The 25,207-nt window shown below is 42.4% G+C and overlaps 1 protein-coding gene across 3 annotated transcripts in view; it reads right to left on the bottom strand.

The window, feature by feature from the left end:
- Positions 1 to 25,207, bottom strand: part of TSPAN4 (tetraspanin 4) — a 726,272-nt gene that overhangs the window by 667,807 nt on the left and 33,258 nt on the right. The window contains exon 1 of one of the 3 annotated variants that reach the window (XM_075065080.1): positions 12,290 to 12,352. The exons of the other annotated variants lie outside the window; for them this stretch is intronic. The gene's annotated coding sequence lies outside the window, so the exon portion shown is untranslated. Of the gene's footprint in view, positions 1 to 12,289; positions 12,353 to 25,207 lie in introns of those variants that run through there. 3 annotated transcript variants of the gene reach the window in all.

The raw sequence follows: 25,207 nt of genomic DNA, 5'->3' as shown, positions 1-25,207 counted from the left end.
GGACTTTGACCACATCCTGCTTTGTCATATTTGCGTATTATAATCATCCATTAATATATGCATACTGGCCTGACCACACAAATACTATAAATCAAGACAGACTGGCTGCAGTAGCATAAGAGGATCATACATTGGCACTGCCTAGACTATCTTATCTGGGCTATACAACTCTGAATGTCCAAATGTCCTGAGTGATCTGGTAGTCCATAAAATTTACATTCTATTCTTTAGGGGGGCAGGATTTGGGCTACAGTAGTTACGAGCCAGGGGAACAGGGACAAGCCTCTGTTTGCCTCAGTAAGTGACAGGGCCATTTTATAAATCCATGTGTGTTTAAGCATAAAGTACCTTCGTAGTAGTCAGTCTGCTTGGAGCACGCACAGTCTCAGATCCTCAGCAGTTCCGAGAGCTGCAGGATGAAGGAGTTGCAACGCTTTACTAGCGATGAAGGCTGTTCCGGCATTGAATACTGCCAGCACGTTCAGGATTAAGTAGATTTTCTTGGAGGCCCACATTACTCATACTGGTCACCCTTTGGGGGAACGTGAATGCAATCTCTAGGCAGACCTGGGAACTGTACCATCACATAGACCTGTGATGTGCTCTCCTGCTCTGAGCTCAGCATTGCTGCTTGTGCCTCAGCCCCTCCGCAACACAGCAGCTGCTTCTTGAGGTGGTTCAGCAGCCACTGTGCTGGGAGTCCACCTGGCCTGCAGGTTTACGTTTGTTTGCCCTTGGAAGAAAATAAGTTCATCTGGATGAATACAGTTCTGCTACTAGACTTGTGGGGATAGCTAGCACATATACACAAAAAGAAGAGAATGAATATTAAACAAAAGGTAATGGATGAATAATTTCACAAGGAGCAGTTAGGTAGATCCCATTTCCATTTACGCAATATTTGTTCCATTATTTTATACAGTAACATTTTTTAAACACAGCAGAACAGTTCTTTATGCCCATTCTCTAAAAACTGAGTCCACATTCTGTATTCCGTACATTGTGTTGTTGACAAACAAAAGTGACTGCCAAAAAGCACCAGATCCTTTAATTCTGAAAATCTGCTTTATTTTCTCTGCACAAATAAACTCTGGCTTTACAAATGTCTTGCAGACATCTGAAATGTTAATTAAAACATGAAAAAAATTAATCAAATGTTTACATAACATCTCTCTCCCTGCTCCCCCACTTGTAGCGCTCTGTGGGCAAGATCCTCAGCTGGTGCAAATGGACCTAGCTACACTGACTTCAATGGAGTCACGACAATTTACTCCAGCTGAGCATCTGAGCCCTACGCTCTGCAGGGAAGCAGCCTAAAAAATGTAAGCTCTGCAGGAGAAGTGTGTAGAGAAGCTCAGCTCCTGTACAGCTTAGTTTTGGCCTTGCAGCGCTTTGGAGTGCCACAGATCTGAAGTGCTGTTTGAACAATGCAATGGGGCAGGGGGAGAGATGTAGCCAATCTTGGTTGACCTAGAGTCCCAGTTAATTAGAATTCATAGGAAGGAAAGAGGGGGAAAAAAATCAAGATTGGACTGAACTGGTCTGGCTTTGAAGAAAATTATGGGAGACATATCTCCTTACTGTGAGTTAGGTCATTAATTTTAGAGGCAAAATTTACCTCTAATGCCCCATTCACCAGCTGTTTCTGGTGTCTCCATATGATACCTGGGTCTCCCTGTCACAGTAATCAGGTGTTACTATATTTTCTTATCTGAAATGCTGACTCATTAATGAGGTTATACAAAGCTTGCAGTGATAACTTCTTTAGTGCTGTCCTCTCTGCTACGTAGGGTTATGTTTCTCATTATGAGAGTCTTTACAGGGTGACCCTACGTCCCGTTTTAGCTGGGACAGTCCCCTTTTTAAGCCCTGTCCCGGCCATCCCGACTTTTTTTTTGGCAAAACTGGGTATTTGTCCTATTTGCTCTTCTAAACTGATGATCAGATGACAAAACCAAATGGGATAAATGCCCAGCTTTGCCAAAAAAGTGGGACACCCTCCCCCGCAGTGTGCAGAGGAATGTTCGAGGGGGAAAGCAGCGATGCCAGCCCTGCATGGCCTGGATCGGGCAAGTGGCAACACCAGGCAGCTCAGGCCAGCTCCACACAGGATACAGGGGCTCAGGTGAGCATCTCAGGCCATCCCTGTGCAGGGGGGGCAAAGAGGAGCTCAGCAACACCAGCCCCAAGGAAAGGGGAGGGGGCTTGGGTGAGCAGAGATGCCCACCCCACTCGCTCAGGCGAGTTCCACGCGGTGTCCTGTTTTCACTTTGAGAAATATGGTAACCATAAGTCTTTATCATACATTTGAGCTTCAGCAGGCTCAGAGTTATGGTGGGCAATGATCACATGAGGCAAGAACCCGGTAAGATCTGGGAGGCTGCTGTCTCCATATGGCAACTGCTGTTTTTCAAAAATGGGGGAAACAAAAAACTAAACAAAAACCACCTCTACCACACAGACAGCTGTGCAGGAAGGCAACAAGTTACACACCTATACCAGCCGTGCCATGGATTCAAAGCCTATTGGAGTCTAATGACCAATTACAATTGACTTCAAAAGCAGCAAAGAGTCCTTTGGCACATTATAGACTAACAGACGTTAGCGAATACCCACTTCGTCGTATTCACCCATGAAAGCTCATGCTCCAAAACGTCTGTTAGTCTATAAGGTGCCACAAGACTCTGCTGCTTTTACAGATCCAGACTAACACGGCTACCCCTCTGATAATTGACTTCAATGAGCTTTGGAGCAGGCCCTATCTTTATATAAAAAAAAAAAACGTACAAGGCTTAAATAGATAGTCCCTTTACCTCTTCCCCTCAGAGGACGAGAGGGAGGGAGGGAGCAGAGTAAAGAGCTTCACAATGAAATTAATCAAACAGAAGGAATTATAATAGGCTTTAAGATGGGAACAGGTTAATACCAGCTCCCCAGAGGTAAATGGAGCCAATGACCGAGTACGACTTCAGCACAATGACTGAAAGGCACAGTCTACGAGCAGAGGGACAGAAGAGGGCTAGATATACATACCAGGCTGAGAAGATCTTTGGACATTCAATTCACCCATCAAAAAAATAAGTGAAGGGAGATGACAGCTTTATCTCAGGCATTCAGCAAATAAATTATGGTTTTGGCCTTTTCTGTATTAAACTTCAGTTTCTCAGCACTTGATGGAGACACTTTGAAGTACTTAACCCTTTCCTGTCATATATATTCGATACAACTTGAAAGCAAGACTCACTAAATTATCCCAGGCCAAGCACTGGACCTATTTGCTGAGACCAATTGAGCAAAAGTTCAAATTTTCCTATTCTGCTCCTGTCAAAACAAAAACAAAGCCCACAATCCTTTCCTGACCCAGGACAAAGGCTGCAAACTTGCCTGGGGAAACTCTTGCTCCCACAAATCTTTCTTTTGTCAATTTAGCAGCCTATGTGGCTATGATGCTGGTCCAAGTTTTTCTAAATAAATTCTTTTTTTGTCAAAATCTGGCCTTTATTTAACGCCACTGAAATATTTAATGTCTTCAAAAATTTCCAGTTGAAACTTTAAATGAAAAAATATCTATCTATATAGCTGGCTGGTTGTTCCACTCAATGTCTGTTCAGTTTCTGTGCTACTGCTACATAACTTTTGAGTGGTTATTTTACCTACAGAGAAATATTCCACTACCTTTCCTCTGTGTTAGGTACTTATATGGCTCCCGCCACTGTAGTATCGGAACATCTCACAATTTTAACGTATTTATCCTCACAACACCCTTGTGAGGTAGTGACGTGCTATTTACCCCCACTTTACAAATGGGAAACTGAGGCATGGAGATACTATGTAACTTGTTCAAGGTCGCACACAAAGTCTGCAGCAGAGCAGGGAACTGAAGATGAGATTTTTCTCATCTATTTTCACAATTTCAAAATTGAAAAATGCCAGTTATGAAAACAATTCTATGCAAAAACACTGGAAAATGAATGAGCTACTTCAAAACACAAACAGGATAGAAAATGCTTTTGAATTTGCAAGAGATATCTGATGAATGGCCTCCCACCTATTCTTCAACTCGCTGAGTTAGACAGGATCAATGCTGGGGACTTATTCCGCTGAGCAAATACAGGAGGTGATCATCAGTTCCTATATGAACCGCTTTTCCAACTGAACAATAAGGCATCTTGTCAAAGTGCCAGTCAGAGGATTAAGGGCAATAAATTTCAGAAAACACTAGACCACACAAGAAATGGCATTTCAAAAATAAAAACAAGTGTTTAGTTTTAACCCCCAACCTCTAAGATCCATGTAGTAGAGTCCCTACTGTTTGGAAGTCAGTTTTATTTGTAAGATACGTTGCTGTTTGTAGTCTTGGGCCACATTTAACATGTTATAAACATGATACAATAGAAACCTCAAGAAGACTCAATATTCAGGCCAAGTACATTCACCTGCAAAATAACCAACACACCAGTCCAATTATTTTGCATATTTATATGTGATGGACCTGTCTGGTCTATTAAATATGTATAATCAGAGATTTCACTCCATTTAATAAAATCACTAGTAAAGACATGTCATAGGCATTGTAATGATGCTCACTCTGTAATACAATAATACGCTGTCAATAGATAGGTCTGATTACTATATTCCTGTACAAATCTCCATAAGCAAAAGCTCACTGTTGTTATGGTTATTGTTTAGTTTTGTTTCTAGATATGTTCATGGCAAGGATTTGCAAATCTGTTAATAGTTCCTAAATAGTTTTTTTAAAAGCTCAAAAAAATGACACACCCAAGCCAACAAGACCTCCTCGACCCACAGCAACTCATACCGTTTATTCAGGGAATGTCTGGGTCAACAGCCTGAGCTTCCGAGCACACCACAAGGCCTTCAGAAACTGGCTCAGTCAGACCAATAGGCCAGAGTCACAGGCCCCCTACAGAGAACACCTGTATTAGGACAGGTACCCCAGGTTATCTTGGCTGATTGAATGGAACATTTAGAGGGGTCCCTAGCACCAAATTAATACGACACCCTCTATACCATTGTAATGAGGAGCAGGGTAGTTGATGTAGAGGTCTAAGTCACAGACACAATCTGTATTACAGCTGAAGAATCTCTATTATGGTGCAGGAAAAATGCCCCCACAGCTACAAGGAGTGGGAATTTTGCTTTGAGGTGTTGCCCTACTGCTACAGGAACCATCCCAGCTACTGCAGTCTCTCTCTCGTGGAAGAAAACTAACCTGTGACTTTCGGAGAGCCCATTGGATAATACATGAAGAACTGCTCTTACAAGGTAAAAGGTTTGATTCTTGCTGTGAAGAACCAGAGTTAACTCCCAGACTCTGGGATCAGAAGCATTAGATAGATTGTTTTGGTCACTTATGTTCTAGAAGGATGTGGCTGACTTCTATGGCCTAGTTCAACAAATAAAGAAATAATTGTATGGAGAGTTTCCTTGATCTTTGAAGAAGTGGGTTGCTACTGGAATTACCTTGTTTGATTACAGATCACAAAGGTTTTCAAAACACCACTTTGCTTTCGAATGATAAAAAAGCAATCACTATAAACAACATCCTTGAATGTTGTTTGTCCTAGTGAGTAAGATTAGATGGCAGTTTAGATAGGAGTAGGAAGCTGTGTCTGACACTCCAATTTCAGCATACTGTGATGTTTTACTAGGTTATAAAAATTACCTACATAATTCTCTGTTCGTTTTTTAAACCTCTACCTTCTGTCATTTTATTTGATGCTTTAAATAAAGCTTTACCAGTTATTTCTTCTGTCTCATCTTCCTGCCTTTGTCATCTTTTCACTGACCTTCAGTAGAACAGGTCTTAATGTGCCCAAGCCCTAATGTGTGACATCAACCTTTAAAGGAGAACTTCCATAAAATAGTGATCAAACAGAGCACAATATCGTTACGTACAATATTGCTGCCTTCTCTCCATGTGTGCAGGAGATTAAAAAAATACAACCAGCCAGCTCTCTTCAAAGAGCCTCCAGGAATTTATATGTGCTAAGACATTATTATTATGTATGTATAATAGCTGTGACTAGAGTTCTCAAGTGAGATTGAGGCCTCATTGTGCTAGGCACTGCACATACACAGAGTAAGAGATGGGCCTTGACGTGAAGAGCTTACAGTGTAAAGAGACAAGGCGGGCAAAAGGTAGGAGGAGATGGAAAGACACAGGGAGGTGAAATGACTTGCCCAAAAATCACACAGCAGATCTGTGGTGGAAGCAGGGCTGGCAGTCGCCTAGTGTCACCTAGGGTGGCAGGATTTGGTGGAGGTGGCATTTTGCTGCCCTTGGCAGAAATTCGGCAGCAGGGAGTCCTTCCGCTTTGGATCTTCGGCGGAAATTTGGCGACGAGTCTTTCACTTGCTCTGGGACCCATTGCCAAAGTGCCCCGAAGACACGGAGCAGAAGGACCCTCGCCGCTGAATACTCAGAGGAGGAGCGCTGCCGCCTAGGGTGGCAAAAACCGTGGCACTGCTCCTGGGTGGAGGCAGGATTAGAATGGATGTCTTCCAAGTCCCTGCCTATCACATGCCTCGCCACAAGATCACACTGCATATATATATCTGCTCTTCGGAGCGCCGCAGGAAAAGAACTGAACTGCTGGTGAATATTAGGAGAGGCATGACAGACGAAATATCCCTGCAGAAAGAGTACCATGGGATTCTTCTCTATATATATAGGACATGATCTACCACTCCAAGTGTGGCCCTTTACACTTCATAATAAACTTAGATGGAACAGGTGTGATGAACGGATATGAAACAGCACTTTCTGACCATTGGTGCAGGTATGCTAAGAGTGCCACTTGCAGGCATAAATGGCGTATGTTCACCTTTCTGTAACCCAAGTCCATTAACTTAAATGAGAACTGTGGTGGCTCTGTGTTTTCCCAGTATCAAGCCATTAAATATTTCAATATAAAACTTCTATACTGGTCTATTCACTTCTACCATACATCAGGAAACCATTTTTTAAACACACAACCACAAGTTAAACATGGTTGCCCTAGTTAGAAAAACTGGGAGAGAAAACCTTTTTCTGAACTAAACCAAACTTGACCTAACTGGCACTGAAGCCCTCAGTACATGAATAATTAACATTTATTTCAATTTAAACATGCAAACAGCATATAAAATAGCTTTCTAGTGAATGATTTGTGAAAAACAGATCCTGGCCACCCACAGTTATTAAGGATCCCATGGCACTTTTTGCAAAAGATGTTAACCCTTATGGTCCTGGGAAAATTCCAACCCTAGTAATTACGTTCTACATACCCAGCTTCCTCAACCCCAGTTTAGATACAGTATTCTTCACTTCCTGTCCTACATTGTTACACAGTATTTCTCTGTTGCTGTTGAACAGCTGCAACAGCCAACAGCAACTCTTCAGCAATAGATGAAAAGAGCCATGCATTTCCCTTACCTGTGGAGCGACAGAAATTGCTCATATAGCATTCTGCGCTCCTGAGATGAAAGGTGCTAGAGAAGAACAAAATGTTATGGCTGGGATTTTCAAAGGAGCCTGAAGGTTAGGTGCCCAAATCCCAAGGAAAGTCAACAGAATGTGGTGCCTAAACCCCATAGGCCTCTGAAAATCCTATCCTATATTAAAACAAAAAGGAAAACGAGGCTTGGTGAATCAAGTGGGGAGAGATGTGTACCAACTGCTTATCCTTTCTGCAGTGGGCTGTGTGACAGGCCACTTATGTCAGGCAATCCAAAAGGGAGCTGCCTCCCTGCAGCAGCATCCCTAGGAGCTGTGTTGTACAGAGCTGGAAGATGCTCTATGTATACAGAGAGATGGTGCAGGCTCGTACACACTGATCCCTCTGGTCCAGGGATTATACATTCCTGTGCTTTTGAAACATCCTGCACTGAATATCAAATGTGTAATCTGCTGGCACATCAATCCCCTCTGTTCTACTCCTTACAGGTTCTTACACTGTACTCACATCACTGTAGGATCTAAGGATCTCTCATAATGCATTAAGTGCCATGACTAACATCTGACATGTGTGATTCATTTTATTCCTCTCCCCAGGGGAAGAATTGTATGTGCAATGGAGCATTTTCTTTTGGTACGGTTTGGGTTTTAGTTTTGGTTTTTAAAAATGTAATGCTGCTCTGTTTCTCTACAGGAGAAGGTAGACCAAAGAACCTCATTTGGCACTTGCTGTGAGTGTGGTGAGATTTGCAGGACTCAGAAGATCTGGACTCTATTCCCAGCTCTGCCGCTGACCTGCAGGGTAAACTTGGGCAAATCACTCCCCCTTTCTGTGCCTGTTTTCCCATGTGTAAAATAGGGGTGATACTGGCACTTCCTTTGTAAAGTGTTTTGAGACATGCTGATGAAAGGCCCCTATGTAAGAGCTAGGTGGTGTTATTACTACTGCTTGATGATTCTTAGTTCCTGTGGGACATGCACAGATAAGCTCTACCCTCCCTGGTGGCACGGAATTCCACTGGGCCAGAGGAGCAGAGTTGTTGACCATGGTCCTCACCCCAGAGCTTCTGTCAAGTCTGTTTCTTTTAGTTTTTAAGGCCTCTAGGCACTACTGTAATACAAACAATGCAATAATTAATGTTTGCAAAATGCTCTGGGATCTTTGGACAGGCTACAGGAATATTATATAGGAAGACTATTAATTTAACATCAATATTTCCCTCCTCTTAACTTCTTCTCCCCATCTCTTAGATTTTCCTGCCACACGTACCAAACTCTGAAGTTCTCCTTGACCTAGAACTATGCCTTCTCCACCTCCATGATGTTGTCTTTATCCACCTTTGTCTCAGCTCCCCATCTGCTCACATCCTTATCCCCACACTCATGCCTAAGGCAGACAAGCATATAATGCTTCTTAAAAGTTAGATGAAATGTTTGACTATATCTTAGTGTAATATTAGATTGTGCATGTAAGCCAGGATTTTCAATAGGTCTTTAAATTGAAAATCCTCAATCTAGACTGTAAAATAAAGAATTAAGTTCTAAAAATGGGAAATGAAACAATATAAGGATGCTTGGATGAAATGTAAAAAATATAAATCAATTTTTGCAGCATAAACAGGCCAGTCAATTCTAAAGAGCTTCTATAAGAATATTTCCTGCCCTACAAAGAGTCAATAGCAAATGATGTCCCAATATCTAGCACTGTTGATGGAGACAATGCACTTCTTTCCAAGAACAGAACACAAGGGCTGGTCAAAAATTTTCCATTGTAACTGTTTGGTGATGGACAGATTTTCAACTAATCAAAATTTTTTGTGGAAAGAAAATCTGTCCTCCGCAGAAAAATTTGAATTTTCATCAAAAAACCAATAACCTGAACACCAAAAACTTTGGGTTTTTTTGACCAAACCGCAAAAATGTTCAGTGTTTGGCCAGAAATTTTCAGTTTTTCATTGAAAAGTTGAAATTTTCCACAGCGGTAAAAAATACAACCAGCTCTATTGAACATACTGCTTCTTTAGAACCCCAGGCCTGCAACTGATAGCCTGAGAAATAGTACACGTAAGTAACTGTAGAATACATCTGCCAGTTGAAGTAGTTACTATATGGAAGATATTGACCCATCCTACCGATTGAAAGTAGTAGCCAGAAAAGACCTTGGAGCTCCAGCAGTTTTAATGCTGGCTCCAGATTTAACATTAACAATAAGATTTTTTTTAGTTACAGTTAAGCTCCATAGGAAAGTCAGAGATAATTATTTTTTTAAAACACAGTAACAATGAAAACTTAAGGACCTGACTTAACTTCACAGAAAAGACATTCACAGAAGCACATCTACTGTCTCCGTTGAGCCAGAGGGCAGAGATCCTATGAACAGCACTGGCATTGTCAGTGCAGGAAGTGAGAGATCATGGGAGGTCTAGAACTCTGCCCCTGAGCCATTAAGCACAAAAGGAATTGAAGAAGTTCTACAGTTTAAAACATCTGCTACCCACCAGGGTCCAGTGTCTATCACCATCTTATCTGCACAGATGACAAGTCCATAATGTACTGCACTTTACATTGCCCCTACCTCTGTGGTATTCATTAAATGAATCCCTCTCCAATAAAAGATACCACCTCACCCAACTTCTCTCCCTCTCCAAGATAAGTCTTGGTTGAATCTGTTCTGGAGGAACACACAAACTGTAGTACATGATGGGGTCAGGCAACACATGCAGGATGATTGAGAAACGGGGATAGAAATATGAGAAGAATTCATCTAGAATTTTGATCTGACTGTAGCACATAAGTGAAATCAAGTCACCTTTAAACAAAAACAAAAAAGTACTGCCTATGCAGGGAGCAGACAGGAAAGATCCCATAACACTTCCACAAGAATAGGAAATTGTGCCCTGGTGTTCCTGGTCAGAATTCCGCTTTCTTCGCCCACTTCTCTGTTGTGTTACAGTTTGTTGGTTCCTGCCTTCCACCTCAGAGGCAGCTGGGTTTCAGTAGTGCTTTATGTACGAGGTGTTTTGGGATGAGATGTGCTGTATGTATGAAATGTGCAGGGGACTGGACTAGATGACCTTTCGAGGTCCCTTCCAGTCCTACGATTTTATGATTATCATGTAAATAATACAAGTGTTTTCCTTGTAAAATTTTCAGTAACTCCAAACGATATAAAAATATTGCAACTGATTCTGGTCAAATCTTCAGGATTTCTAGGATATGACAAACCACTGAAGATTTGGCTGTCGTGGCAACCATGACATCAGAACTCCCGAGATCTCTCTCCCTCTCACACACCCACATCCACCCCCAACTGGGGTGAGTGTGTGTCTCTAGCCTGGAAGTTAAAGATAAAACAAGACGTCTAAGTTCCCTCAAGGCATGAAGCCTAGCCTAGCCATCACAGTGTCTTCTGTTGGCCTAACTGGGTTGAGTAGATCGGTGTTTCCCTTGCTTAGCCTCAGAAGTCAACACACACCAACACAAGTCACTTCCTCCCCCAAGATCTGAGCAAGGGGCTTTCCTGTGGGGAGTAAACATTGTTCTCCCCTACCCCCATAACATCAAAGTCAGCCTAGTTGTAATATGTGTACTCAGGATATTTAAAGTGGAGGTGTCTGTTCCGTATCAAGGCCCTCTTTTTACTCTATCTAGCTGGATTAAATAAAGGTACAAGGAGGTGAAATGACATGTCCAAGTTCTACTAGTCCGTGACGGCATATTTTTCAGTCAGCTAGAACTAGTGAAAGGAGGATACCATTCCACACAAAACAGTGACTTCAATTAAGCTACACCAGAGGAGTACCTGGCCCAGTGTGCAATTCTCATATCCACATACCCCTTCAGGGGTTCGTTCAACACTCCTGCCAGAACCCAGAAGGGCTCTTTTGCTCACTGACATCCCCTTAGTGCCTCCTTCCCCAAGATCATGTATTGCAATCTGTGGCTATTATCCTTCTGGCTGATGACTCTGAGGGGGACTCCCAGGAGAGGCCAATGCTAAGGAATTTCCTCAAATCAGACAGAGAAGACCACTGTGAGTTGACATAGGACATTCCATCCTGGTAACACCATGCTGCTGCAGCAATCTCAAACCCATGAACAAGAGTCTGAAAGACAATCTCACCTGACTTGATGATATAGAGCATTAATCACTATACCATCAGGATCAGGCCAGTCCTTACCATCCCCACATTGTCTATCAAGGTATTGCCTTGATCATCTCCAGTCACATCTTGGATCTTAGCCAGGACTTGGCTTAGTCACTACCCTCAAGGAGTGGTGTTTATTCAGGAAACAACCATCAATGCTGAACCAATATCCAAAGCTGGTGTTGAGGGCACTATGTTACTGGGGCATGCAGGTTTTGTTGTTGGGTTTTTGTTTTTGTTTTTTTAAAGGAAGACATAAGACCAAAGTCCTCACCACTTGGTTAGTAAAGATTCCATACCACTTTCACATTAGCCCTGGATCACAGGGAAATTACACTCTGCCAAATTCTCTAAGCCCTCCTGAGCAGTTTGTTAGATAACCCAATATTCTCTCTCTGCATCACCTTTTCAGGGTAGACCATCAGAACAGATCATCCTAAGGTCTCAAGTAACCAGCCTTAGAAATGTAATTTTCACAACTGACCATTTGAAAGAAAAACTAGATTATGATTCCCCAATGTAGCTAGCTTGGAGGTCATAATTTGGATGCTTGTTTCTAGGCAGGCACCAAAAGAGAAGGGTAGCTTGAGACAGAGAAACCCATAACAAAAGAGAAGTAAATGCTTTTCAGCTGTAAGGCAAGAAAATGGAGAACTGCTCCTTGCTCCAAGACAGAAGGTACCTCAGTAAATCAAATTCCTTTCCTCTTCTAGACAAATACATTTCTGTAGATCAACAACCCTCTAGAAAGGAAGCAGAGGACAAAAGAGGTAAATTACAGTATCGTAAATATGACAGCAGCCTCAGAGTTATAAAATTGTTTTATCTCAGGTCTATACTGCAACTAGTTTCTCCCTATGTCCTTTAGAAATGACAAGACATAATTCTACTTCAGGTTTAATGACACATTTCTCTCAGACAGAAATACTGCTTAATATCTAACAAACTTTACTGCTAATACCAATCCACTTTTGATTTTGCCTTGAGGGGCAAGTATTTTTATATTCAGATTTCTGGATATGAGAAAGTGTTCAAACCCTGTCCAGCTGACAGAATATGGAGCTCTAGTCACATCTATATGTGATATAAAATAGAGAAGGGCCTGAATGAATATCTTGACTATGTTATTGCTGCATCCTATATTATTTTAATCCCATCTGAAAGGCTGAAAATAAAACAAATATTGTGATTTCTGCTGATAGCTCATTTTTCCGGAGTTTTCTTCCTTTGTTTTTTGCACTAAGGAGATTCGCAGGATATAGCCCCTGATCCATCAATGTACATTAATAGTCCCACTGAAGCCATATACTCAAGTACTTTGCTGGATCTGGGCCTAGGATCTTCATTTCGTAGGAGTTCATCAGGTCCTGCTTCACATCCCATCCCCTCAACAGTCATACTTCTGTGGTGTCATTTACTATCTCTATTACATTGGTGGTAGTAGCCAAGTATTACCCCATATATGCCATCACGATATAGTACTTTTAGCTTCCAGGGGCAACATTTTTTAAAGGCACGAGGAAGTTCTTCTCCCAGCTTTGTAACAACACAGCTATCAACATTTGTCATCAACAGTTTTCCCTGGCGGTCAGATGGCGGTCAGATGGCATGCAACAGCTTGTTTGCCTTGGGGAATAACCGTGAAACAAGCAATGTAATATTTCTACCTAGAATGGCCAATCTGTAGTTGCCCTCCGCTCTCAGTAGAACCATAATCCCACACAGCAGACATGGTATTATACACAATGGGCCAAATTCTGCTCTCGATTACACAGATTCAATCCCACTTACATGAGTGAGGTTTGCTCTGGTGTAACCAAGATCAGTGTTTGACCTAACAGAACCACTAACATACCTGGGACAGCTAGCTAGAGAGATCTGAGAATGTGTTCATAAAAGGTTTTATAAAGAACCAGCCAATAAGTATAATAAATATTGCCCCAAGGAAATTAAAAATGTTATGTTGGCGTTCAGACAGCATAAGTCTACTCACGCCCATGGGCCTCTGGAGGGGAATACAGATCAGCCAGCATACAGACAAGTTGCACAGTGCCACTGGTGAAAGTGAACACGGGTGTAGGTAGCAATGTTACAGATAGAGGAAGAGGTGTGCAGATGTCAGATGAAGAGCAAGAGCTGACAAACTCTTAACTGCTGCTAGTAATACAGACTGAAGAGAAAGAAATGATGATCCAGGAGACTTATTTCTCAGTTTGCCTCATGCCAGCAACACCTCCTGATAACCTTCTCCATCCTGTTCCTGAAGGCCCAACACTTATCTGGAGGGCAAGTCAGGAAAGCAATTTCCTCTGAAGCAGTTTCCTGACAATAAGCTGGAAAGACATGATCCTCTAGCAGGCACTCATCTATCCATTTCCAAAGCCATACTGCAGCACCTCCACAGCACTGCCTGCATGTTGAACAGCTCTGCTCCTTCCTCCACCTCTCTCGCAGAAAAAATGAGGTCTCCAATGCATTAGCTTCTGAAAGAGAAAGAGCAGCTCGGGGGCTGCTCTGCTCCTTGCATCCCTTCCTGTTACAAGTGCCGTGGTGGATCTGCTCTAGAGGAAGATGAATGTCAAAGACAACAAAGGAAACTTGGACAAAGTAAGCAAGTCAGTCTCTTGAATATCTGGATATCTGACCAGTGGGGTCACTCTGCAGAACAGAAATCTTGCACCACAGTGACTTCACCAGACACTCCAGCCTCAAGAGACCGGTTTTCTTTTTTTTTCAAAGGTCCCCTCCGTTTTCCCCACTAGGAAGCAGTGCAAAGAGATACATGCTCCTTTTCGTGAAGGGAGGGGGCAGCAAGGAAATGGAGCAGAAAGGAGGGAACAGGAGCTACCACTGCTTTTCCTGGAGGAGAGGGGAACAAGGAAAAAAGTGGTCTGTGTGGAAGAGCTAGTAGGCAGACAGCCTTCTGTGTGCTCAAGAGAGGGGCAACCCCAGAAGTGGCCTGCAAAGAGGGATGGAAACCTAGCATTCGTTAATAGCAGAGAAGGGCCTTCACTGCATTCTCTCGGAGGCCATGGAAGAGTTCAGAATTCAGCAGAGATTGGGAGTGCCAAGAACACATCAGTGGGCAGAGCCAGAAATTCACTACATGATATGGAGTGGGGAAGAGCCTACAATTTAATAGCAGGGAGGCCATATTTAAGAGGTGGAGCCCAGAAATTATTACCTAGGAGAAGGGGCTTCAGCAGATTTTTGGGGGGTGGGGGGGCATCTAGAATTGATTTATTGGTGGGGGAGTGAAGATACGGCAACATAAATAACATCCGTGTTGTTTGGGGAGGATGTGGTGATGCAGGTATTTTTCATCCAGGATTTTGTAGATTTAGTCTTTAGACAAGTAGCAACTATACAAATTTTTCAAGCCTGCATAAAGTAATAATAATAGTAAAGTGTCCAGTAAAAGAACTGTTCTACATCAGATGCAGAAAAAATAGCAGTCCAGACTTCCTGCGGAGCACAAAGGCAAAACAAGCTTCAATTATGCAGCTAGTGGGGCGGGGGGGAAATACAGCATAAAAGGAACTAATTTCTGTGTCTCACGAGATCCATATTGTTTGTAGGAAACTAAATATATGCCAATAGCTCTAGAGGAAAGAAACTTATTTAAAAACTCCTTTCTTTTCTTAATTGTGAAAATCTAGCCATGCCTTCTTCCCTCTACTGGGCGAATGCCCATTCAGGAACAGAAAGAGCAGAAGCAGATGAAGTGAAAAAGAAAAGAGGACCAAAAAAGTCACTCTTCAGTTTCAGAGGTGACAGAATCCTGGTCCTATAGTAACATGTCCTGGGCTCAGAAGGATCTTTTGCAGAGAATCCACCGAAGACTGAACTGGAAGTTGATGCCAGGAATAACAAGAAAAAAAGCAAACTTAGAGATTCCCTCCACCTCTGTGTCCCACAGAGCTTGTGATAGAGCAAGTCCTATTGGCCATAGAAACAGTCTCACCATCCAAGATGTGGTGTGATTTGGCACCCACTTTCGAACAGGGTTACAAGTGTGCTGCATCATATATCCCACCATCAACTCCTTGGTTGACTACGTGCTGGATGGGGCCAGAGGGGACTTCAGTTGCTACATTTTCTTCCCAAGGCTGAAATCCATGCAGCTTAGAGAACCCCTGGGGAAAAGGAATTCCCTCCTTCACTCCATGCAGAGAAAGTCTCATATTAGGAAGCACAAGGAGCATGTGTCCATTTACCAAAGCTAACCACAAAGTTATTGCCATTTACTGAAATGCCTACGGTGCTACACTAGTATTGCCTAGAATTACTCATCTTTACCAACAGAAGTTGGCCCAATAAAAGATATTACCTCACTCACCTTGTCTCTCTAATATCCTGGGACTAACATGGCTACAACAACACTGCACTCATCTTTACAATGGCAAACACTATATACATTTAAACTGAACAGTTTTGTCATTGAGCTAACGCTTCCCTCCTGCTCCAACGGGATAGCTCAGAGGACTGATAATGGGACAGTGTACAGTATGACTAGTTCAGAACAATAACAAAAAGTCACTATTGTTCAGTGGCCAACATGAAACAAGTTTGGTGCTCTCCATTACAGCCCAGGGAGGTGGGGGGAGAGAGAGAAGGGCAGGAGATAAACTGTGCAAATTGATGTTTGAACTGGTTTTATAAAATGCAAATTTAAAAACCAAATCTAAAAATTCCAAAAACAGTCCAATAGAAGGTCGAATCCCCACCCCATACACACACACACAATTTTTAAAAAACTTGGGGTTCTCCCCTCATCAAAAGTCAAAGATGTGACAAAAAATTGTCAAAAAATTGATATTGGGAGGATTCTGACCAGCTCTAGTCTCAGTTCTATTCCTACTAATCATGTGTTCACATTAAAACTGGGGAGAGGAGGAGGCATCCTCTGTGGAACCTCTGAGCAGAAAAGCATGTACACCTAACACCTAGAGGGGGTCCCCCTGTGTCAGGGGTGAAACACTTTTGCAGGGAAGTGTTGGGGAGCTTACATTGTTGCAGTCACCTATGTTATACCTGCATCGAGAACTTAAAGACTTGAATCTCCGGGGCTGTCAATTTGGTGCTCTTTACAAGCACTCAATTAGCTTACAATTAAAGAAAATAAAAGAACAAATTCATTGACCAGTGAAGCCTTTGAACAAACCTGGTACTTTGCCATCACTTGGAAATTAGGGGAACAGACTATGAACAGTTCAAACAATAGGAGCCAAAAATTCCTTCTATGCCAACTCGAGTCCCCAGGTGAAATCTTTGGCTCTGATCAGAGGAGCTAATGGAATTATTTTAAAAAACCCGCATATTTGAACGTAGGTACCAAGCTAAATGGCAACCAGCTCAAAATTTCTGTGTACAAAAACAATTAAATAATAGCCACGCACACTGCTTGTGCCATTGAGTTGGTCTGTCCTACTGAAGTGCCTAGAGAATTGGTAACTAACTAAAGCACAAAGCACATTATTAAAATGGAAAGAGGTGGTGAAAAGAGCAAGCAAAAGCCGTATTCCGGAATCTCTCTCTGTACAGAAAGTTAACGGGAATGAAAACATTAAATCACTTGTTTTCATTCGGTATGTGAAACAATCCCAACTGCTTTAGGTCATTATAATGACAACCGGTTCTTTTATAGAGAGATCAGCCTAAGAAGCTGAATATTTTTAATAGAGCAAAACTGTAATATTACTGAACTTAGGCATTGCCTGGCCATTCCCAATGTCTTGTATTGATCAGCTAATTACAAGGGAAAACAATAGGCCAATGTTTTACCATTGACAAACTATAGTGATTCCAAAGAAAAGCAAACAGTGAATATAGTCCTACCATTTCTTTAGCTGGTATATACAGCAGTAACCTTAGAGCAATACCATTTGTGGACTCTGCTTTTATGTTCATAAAAGGAAGCTGTTTTTCAATTATGAGCTCCAGTGACCATACACATTGCAGTAACTTAAAACAAGTCTATAAATGGCATAGGTATTAACACTTTTATAGCCCCATCATCTCGTGACAAAGTAGGGGATAAAACAGCTGGCCACCTTTGCATGCAGCAAACGTACTTGAAATGCCACTGTTTTCCATTTCCTTAGCTGCAAAAAGCCCCTCCCTCTCTTTCCACCCCCAAAACACATGCAAATGAGCAAGTCAAACTAAACCAATTATGAAAACACTATCAGGATATCATTTTTGTAGATTAAAGATCTGCATCCTAGAGTGCTCTTTGGAAAATAAACCACCACTCGTGTCCTCAAACAGATAGGAAGAAAAGGGTTTGTGTCCCCACCCCACCCTATTTTTGTTGTTGCTTCTTTATTTATTTGTTTTCACCTTCAAAATACCAAGAATGTCAAGTCTCTTTTACTATGGTATTCATTATAGGGTATGAGATGCATATTAGGAGCTTTCTTAGCCCTTAATCCAAGAAGTGGGGACATTCAAACTTTAACAATGATATTTCTTCTCCTAATGGTTCATTAGGCATTAGAGTTAGACACGTGTTAACAAAAGCAATTAGTTCTCAATAGCCTAAAATAAAGATCATTTGTATGATCTCAGTACTTCTACAATCCTAATAGTTTTTGTCATCCACAAAGTCTTCTAGGAAAAACAGCATAGGCAAGACCTACATTCCAATGTAAAAATCAAGCAGAAAACTGTTTTTAAAAAAAATCATTTCAGACCTGATATTTACATCAGAAAAAGGTACAAAATGCCAATTTGTTTTTCCTTGTAGAACTCCTTTAAACATATCAAATGCACTCTCATGATCTCTCTACCTAAGAGCTTTTATTTTCCATCTCTGGGTTGCTGTATTTCTCATCCAAACAGCCTGAAAATGACTTTTTGGTTTAAAGTCAAGGCCCACCTGAGTCCAACGAGCTAGAGTCTCAAGGCAAACTGTCTGAGAAACACACAAGGATACAGGCTCAAAATCCTCAGGACACACAGCGCTCTTTAGATAAAGCATACATGGAGTTACATGGGAAATAAAAAATGCGAGGCACCCGATAGGTCTGTGCACTGCAAGGCTGGAGCTGTATTTCAAACCCAAATGATGTTATTGAGAGCAGGAGAGTTCCACCTGGATAAAGAGCCACAGGAAGGAGAAAGGAGTATAGCTTGTTATGCATTTTAAACTGCCCACATGCAAATCAGATGACACACCACGTCATCTTGCCGGATTACCTCTTCCAGAACTATAGGTGATCACAAAAAGACTTTGACGCCATAAATGACGCTAGCATGAAGGCAACTTTGCTGTCATTTAAGTGGGTTAAGTTATAGTTACTGCCCCACTGCAACTTCTTAAATATAGTAGCCTGCAAGATGCCATGACGACAGGACTGTGTGAGATATCTGAAATGAGCGCTACACAAAAAAACATGCAACAGAGGGGAGAGATAGCTCAGTGGTTTGAGCATTGCCCTGCTAAACTCAGGGTTGTGAGTTCAATCCTTGAGGGGGTCATTTAGGGATCTGGGGCAAAAATCTGTATTGGGATTGGTCCTGCTTTGAGCAGGGGGTTGGACTAGATGACCTCCCAAGGTCCCTTCCAACCCTGATATTCTATTATTCTATTGGCATGTTCCAGAGTACTAGAGAGGAAAGACAGATGTGCCCGGGGCAGGGGGGGATGCCCCGACACCATACAGCAGGAGGAATTAAGTCTGGATAGGGTCTCAAATTCTCTCAAATTGCAAGCAAGATAAATCCTTGAAGAAGGGGTGACTTTTTTGGACTGGGGCAAAATGGATATCCTGTACACTAGTCCAGACACAAAATGCAGACAATTAGCCCCTAGTGATTCTACTGACTAGAAAACATAATGGATTTCCTAGCAATCTGGCATGCAGGTGGTAGAATCCCAAGAGAGAAGACAAGCTTTACAACTCCTTGCCCTTTCTGCGCTCCAGCAACATCCCCTAAGAGATAAGGGAAGCTGCTTTGCCTCACATCTCTGTTCAAATTCTTGTGTAGAAAGATAAAAGGCAGCAATAGAGGTAGAAACTCAAGGAAGAGACTTCTGTGCTGATCCATATGGAAGATAAATCCACTTGGATCAGAGAGCTGCAGATCATCACAAAGATTCTATGTATACGCACACAATATTTTATATGGTATTTGGTATATTTTTAAAAATCTTGAGCTAGATGTCTCCTTCCTGAAGCACACAATTTGTTTCATTTCATAAAACTTATTTGCAAATAGTGGTGTTCATGAAGAAAGGTATAATTTTTCATGAGGACTATATTTTCCTCACAGAAAAATTATTCCTCTCTGATGAGTGAGACACAAAAGAGATATTCATATGCTATCCGATTGGCTGACAGGCAAATAATATTTTTCACTGAATTCAGCCAAACCCAATCACAATGCAAAAATTTACATATACAATCTGATCCATCAACAATGTTAAGACCTTATCATTGCTGACATCGAACCTCAACAAGAGAAACATTTTGCTATGTCACATGCCCTTTCCAACACTCATGAGACAAAATTTCCTCTGCCGGTGTAACAATATAAATTTATCCTAGCAAATGTGAAAGTCTTTAGCCTCATTGCTACATTTGACCCCGGAAATGCACTTCCCTTGTCTCAAATTGCAAACTGGTCTTCCTGCTGCAAAACAGCAGTAACAAGATAATTCCTAATGAGAGGCACAAGGATGATTTGGCATGATGACAATATTAAAACAGAGGTACATATTCTTATTGCTGGTGAAAAGTTTTCGAAGTTCAGTTTCTCCTGTACGTATGCTCTCATCAGTAAATATAACATCTAAGACCCTGACATAGCAAGTGACTTCACTAGCGCTCCGTTTGGGCACTGAATACACTCCCAGGGAGCTCACTGTGGGATAGGAGCCTATGGTACAAACTGCTCAATCATCCTTTATAGAGACACCATCAACAGGTTTGTTATAGGCAAAAAGGACATGTTAAAAGAAAGTTATGCGCTAAGTATGACCATGATACTCTTCACACTGGCCTTGATGTGGTACTGGTTTGGTCTGGTATGTATATACAGCTTCTAAATCCTTTTATTTGCAAAATGTTTTTAAACAAAACTTGTTACTAGAATTGATTGTTTTTGTTTAAATGGAAACAAATGTGTGTGTTTGTTTTTAAAAAAAAAAAAAAACAACTTTGTATTTAAAAGTTGCCTTACAGCAACAGCACCCAAGAAACTTCAGCTCTGTGACAGTTCATGAGAACCAGAAGGGGACATAGGAATCTCCATACTGATCAGATCCAAGATCCACCTAGTCCAGCATCCTCTACCGCTGCTGGAGGTGAGCACAAGCTGNGTGTTTGTTTTTAAAAAAAAAAAAAACAACTTTGTATTTAAAAGTTGCCTTACAGCAACAGCACCCAAGAAACTTCAGCTCTGTGACAGTTCATGAGAACCAGAAGGGGACATAGGAATCTCCATACTGATCAGATCCAAGATCCACCTAGTCCAGCATCCTCTACCGCTGCTGGAGGTGAGCACAAGCTGCTTCAGAGGAAGGTTCAAGACACCCTGCAGAAGGCAGATATGGGATAATCTTCGCCCATGGAAATCCCATCCGAGTTCCAAATAGTTAGAGACCAGTTTAAACAGTGACGCATAAGGTTTTATATCACTTCCAAAACTTATTTAAGTGACCCTAAAAAGGGACACTGACTAGCATATTTTCCATTGTTCACGATGAATAATTCTGACTAATCTATACTACTGGTAACACACGTAAGAATTTTTGTTTTTTAACATGCATTATTTTTAAACTGAAAGTCTCCCTTTAAATTAAGACATTGGACCCAGGTATTGGCGGGCAAGAAACAAAACAAACCAAGCTGAATAAGGAAAAGTCTTTGTGGCCCAGTCTGTGAAGTTTTATTTGCAAAGCTAGTAATAGCATAATGAGCACAAAGTCTTGGATTCTAGCGTGCATGGAGTCTGATCTTGTCCTCTGGCTGTTGTCCGACTAGCAACATTGCCTGGGTTCTTTGCAGGAAAGTTTGCCAGAAAGAGCTTGTTATTTTAAGCAGAAGGCTGGGTTTTATCTTATTGTTTCAAGTAAATGAAAATGAACACACTGTATAGGGGGGAAAGTGTTTTTAAAGCTTCCCACACTTGTCTGAAATCTCAGCCAGTGTTAAGTCTATCTAAAATTTCCATGGAAAGCATCTGCCCAGGGGAATTACATAGTTAGAGAACCAGTAACTATACAACTCCCCAATAAGAACAAGATTTGCAGAGATGCTCAACACCTAGCAGCTTCCATTGAGACACTTATGGAGAGTTAAAAAAAAAAAACACAACACGGAAACCTGGCCACTTAGTTAGATGCCTAAATTACTACTAAATGGGAGCAGACCCCTTTTGAAAATCTGGCCCATGTGGCTTGTAAGAGGGAGGTGATTTTTAAGTGATGATGGATCCCCAGAATGTATTTAAACTCCCATTTGGTGACCAACACAATCCCTCTTTTATCTCAAGCTTAGCCATGGCTCTTGTTGAAGGATATCTGGAAGTGGCCCTTGAGAAGCAGCGGGAAACCTGTTGGCAAAAAGAAGCTCCTCACCAAGAGAGACTTGGTTAGGAAAGCTGTTTTTCAAGTGGCCTCACCCAATTATAAGCCCAAGCAGCAGCAAATCCTCTCCCATCCCCCTTTGGGGAAAAGTGACTAATGGCAGCACTCTGAGAAATGTGGAGCTATTTTTTTCCAAAAGGAAGTGATTATAGGTTAAAAGGGCAAGAAGCCGCCAATGGTGAAGTAATCTTTTTACTTGCATGTAGCATTTATCTGGTTTTCCTCAACTAATTCAATGGTTTAGGTGAAATGGGTTTCTGTTGCACTAACAACCCTTCCATACAAGAAGTAAACACAGAGAGACATTCTTTAATTTTAAACAGATCCAGAGCCCGGCACAATTTTGGAAATCTCAACAGGACAGTTGTAAGCATTCCTTCTCCTAACTTTGTTCATTGAGTTCCTGGAATGTCCACAAGAATCTGGATAAGTTCCCAGATTCTAAGAGGGGCATGAAGTAATTTATAGTTGTATTTATTTTAAACTTATTTGTAGGCCCAGGTTCACAGATTCTCTGACTCATTCCCATGGAGTGCTCTGGTTGCACCAGCTAGACATTGAGAGCAGCAATTGAAATATAAAAGGGGCCAGACATCCAAGATCAACTGGCCAGCATCACCACCAAAGAAAAAAAGCCTGGTGCCATGCTTGCTTCTCAAGTTCTCCCTCTCCTAGGAGCTGTGATTTACTACCCACAACTGGAAGACAGCATTGCCTGGTGGACAGGGCAATGGGCTAAGACTCAGGAGACTTGGATTCTAATCCCAGCTCCACCACTCACCAACTGTGTTCAAGTCATCTCATCTCGCTCTCTGCCTCTGTTTCCCCACTCAAACTTTGTCTGTTTAGACTGTACATTCTTGAAGCCAGGGACATGCAATCTCTCTCTGTATACAGTACCAAGCACAATGGGACCTGATTTCAGTTGGGGCCTCCAGGCATTATGTCAACACAAAGTAGTAGCAACCAGCACCATCCACTAAAACAGCTACCTGTCAGCACAAAACTCCAAGCCTTCAGTAAATATAAATGACAGATAACAAGCAGAATCGAAGCAAATTAAGTTTGGAAAGAAACACTGGAGGAAAAGGAATACAACAGAGCTCTTCATTAGCTGAGGCTCCACTTACCTGTGATCTATGGTGCTCACAACAGCTCTGCTCCACTGTAAAACATGCACAGCTCTGAATGGCACTGTGGCATCCACCAAGTCCCTCCCCTATTCATCTACGTCAGCAATGCAATAATATCATTTTGTAATTCAAGAGCTCATCTATCTGATCACCACCCACCACACCTTCAAGTTCTAGAGCACATTTCACCAGAATGCATGAGCCACAAAGTGCTTTGAAGAATAGCTTCTCTATAGGTCTGATCCAAAGCCCAATGAAGTCAACGTGAGTCTTGCCATGGGCGCCAGTGGATTTTGGACCAGGCCCCATGGCCCTGAATGATCAGGCCCCATCGCTATTCAGCAAAGCACTTAAGCACTTGCTCAGCCCAATGGTCCCTTCATTTTCCAGGTAGCACATATAGAGCCCATATTTTAATATTTCTTATCCTAAAAATCTGTCAATTGTTTTCCCAAAAGGGCCATGGTTCAGAAAAGCATTGAAGCATGTACTGAAGTGCTCTGCTAAATAGGGAAAGAAGTAAGCAAGTGCTTAATGGCCAGATTTTCAAAGGTTTTTATGGAACTAGTAGAATTTTCAAAAACCCCTAAGCAGGTTAGGCACCTAATTTCCATTTATTTTAATGAGAGTCTGACGCCTAACCCAGTTAGGCGCTTTTGAAAATCTTATTCAGTGCCTATCTTCATTGTTAGGCACTGTAGGGGGGTGGTCACCCACTCCTGCCTTAAAAGGCTTAAAACAGCCTGAGGAGAGGGCTGTGGCAGGGAAGGAAAAGCGGAGCTGATTGGGGAAAGCAACCTCACCTGGGGGCCATGCCCCAATCAGGCCGAGGCTGGTTAATGAGGGCCCAGCTGGCCCTTATAAGAGGGCAGTGGGCCAGGAGCACAGACAGACACTCTCTCTCTCACCTTTGAGAGGGAGTGGCCTGGCTGCTGAGGAGCATACCTGAATACTTGAGGTGGAGCAGGACTGGGGGAAGGCCAGAGGAGCTTGGGAGTTCCGGCCTGGTAACCCCCCAGGCTACAGGACTAGTATAAGGCTGAATAGGTACTGGGGTTGCAGGGGGCTGTCCAAGGGTAGGCAGAGGCAGCAGGTCCAAACCCCCCTTGCCTGTGATGAGTGGTTTATATACTGCAGTCCGCCCCCGTGAATGGGGGCTAGATGGAGACTGGGCAGTAGCCGTATACTGAGGTGAGGTGAGGATAGGGGGTGGGGGTTCCCCTGGAAGGGGGAGACGCAGAGATTGTGGGGTTACTGCCAGGGGGAAGCACCCCAGTGGAAAGTGGCTCTGGGAGCCGGGAGGGACATGGGGGCCCAGCGGTAGCAAGACACTAGCCGACAGAGGGTGCTCTGGAGGCTGGAGAGCTAATTCCCCGACAGTACCAGCAGGAGGCGCCACAGGGGTGAGTCTTACACAGTTACAGGCACCTAAATGCCTTTGAAAATCTGACCTCAAGCACTTTGCTAAGCAGAGACATCCATAAACATGTGCTGAAGCACTTTGCTGAATAGAAGCTCATGTGATCAAACAATTCACCAGCTGCATGATATTCAGAAAGCTGGGGACTCGTTTTCTATAACGGACCGGGGAACATGAGCCTTCCCTTCTTCCCCACCCAGCTTCTTCCTTCTGGCTTTCCTTTCCTCTCCCCTCCTTAGCAATGGGTAAAACGGTTTTATAATTGCAATCTACATCCATTTCAGCGCCCTGGCTGTCGCCATGTATTTGGCAGATGCTATAAGAATCCTTTATTTTTTGTTGTAAATGTCTCTTTTCATAACAAAAAGAACAGGAGTACTTGTGGCACCTTAGAGACTAACAAATGTATTTTAGCATAAGCTTTTGTGGGCTACAACTCACTTCTTTGGATGC

Source organism: Chelonoidis abingdonii, chromosome 4, assembly GCF_003597395.2.
Source record: "Chelonoidis abingdonii isolate Lonesome George chromosome 4, CheloAbing_2.0, whole genome shotgun sequence".
In the NCBI taxonomy this organism is placed as follows: Eukaryota; Metazoa; Chordata; order Testudines; family Testudinidae; genus Chelonoidis; species Chelonoidis abingdonii.
The sequence above is the reverse complement of the archived record's forward strand: the minus strand, read 5'-3'. Positions and strand labels throughout refer to the sequence as shown.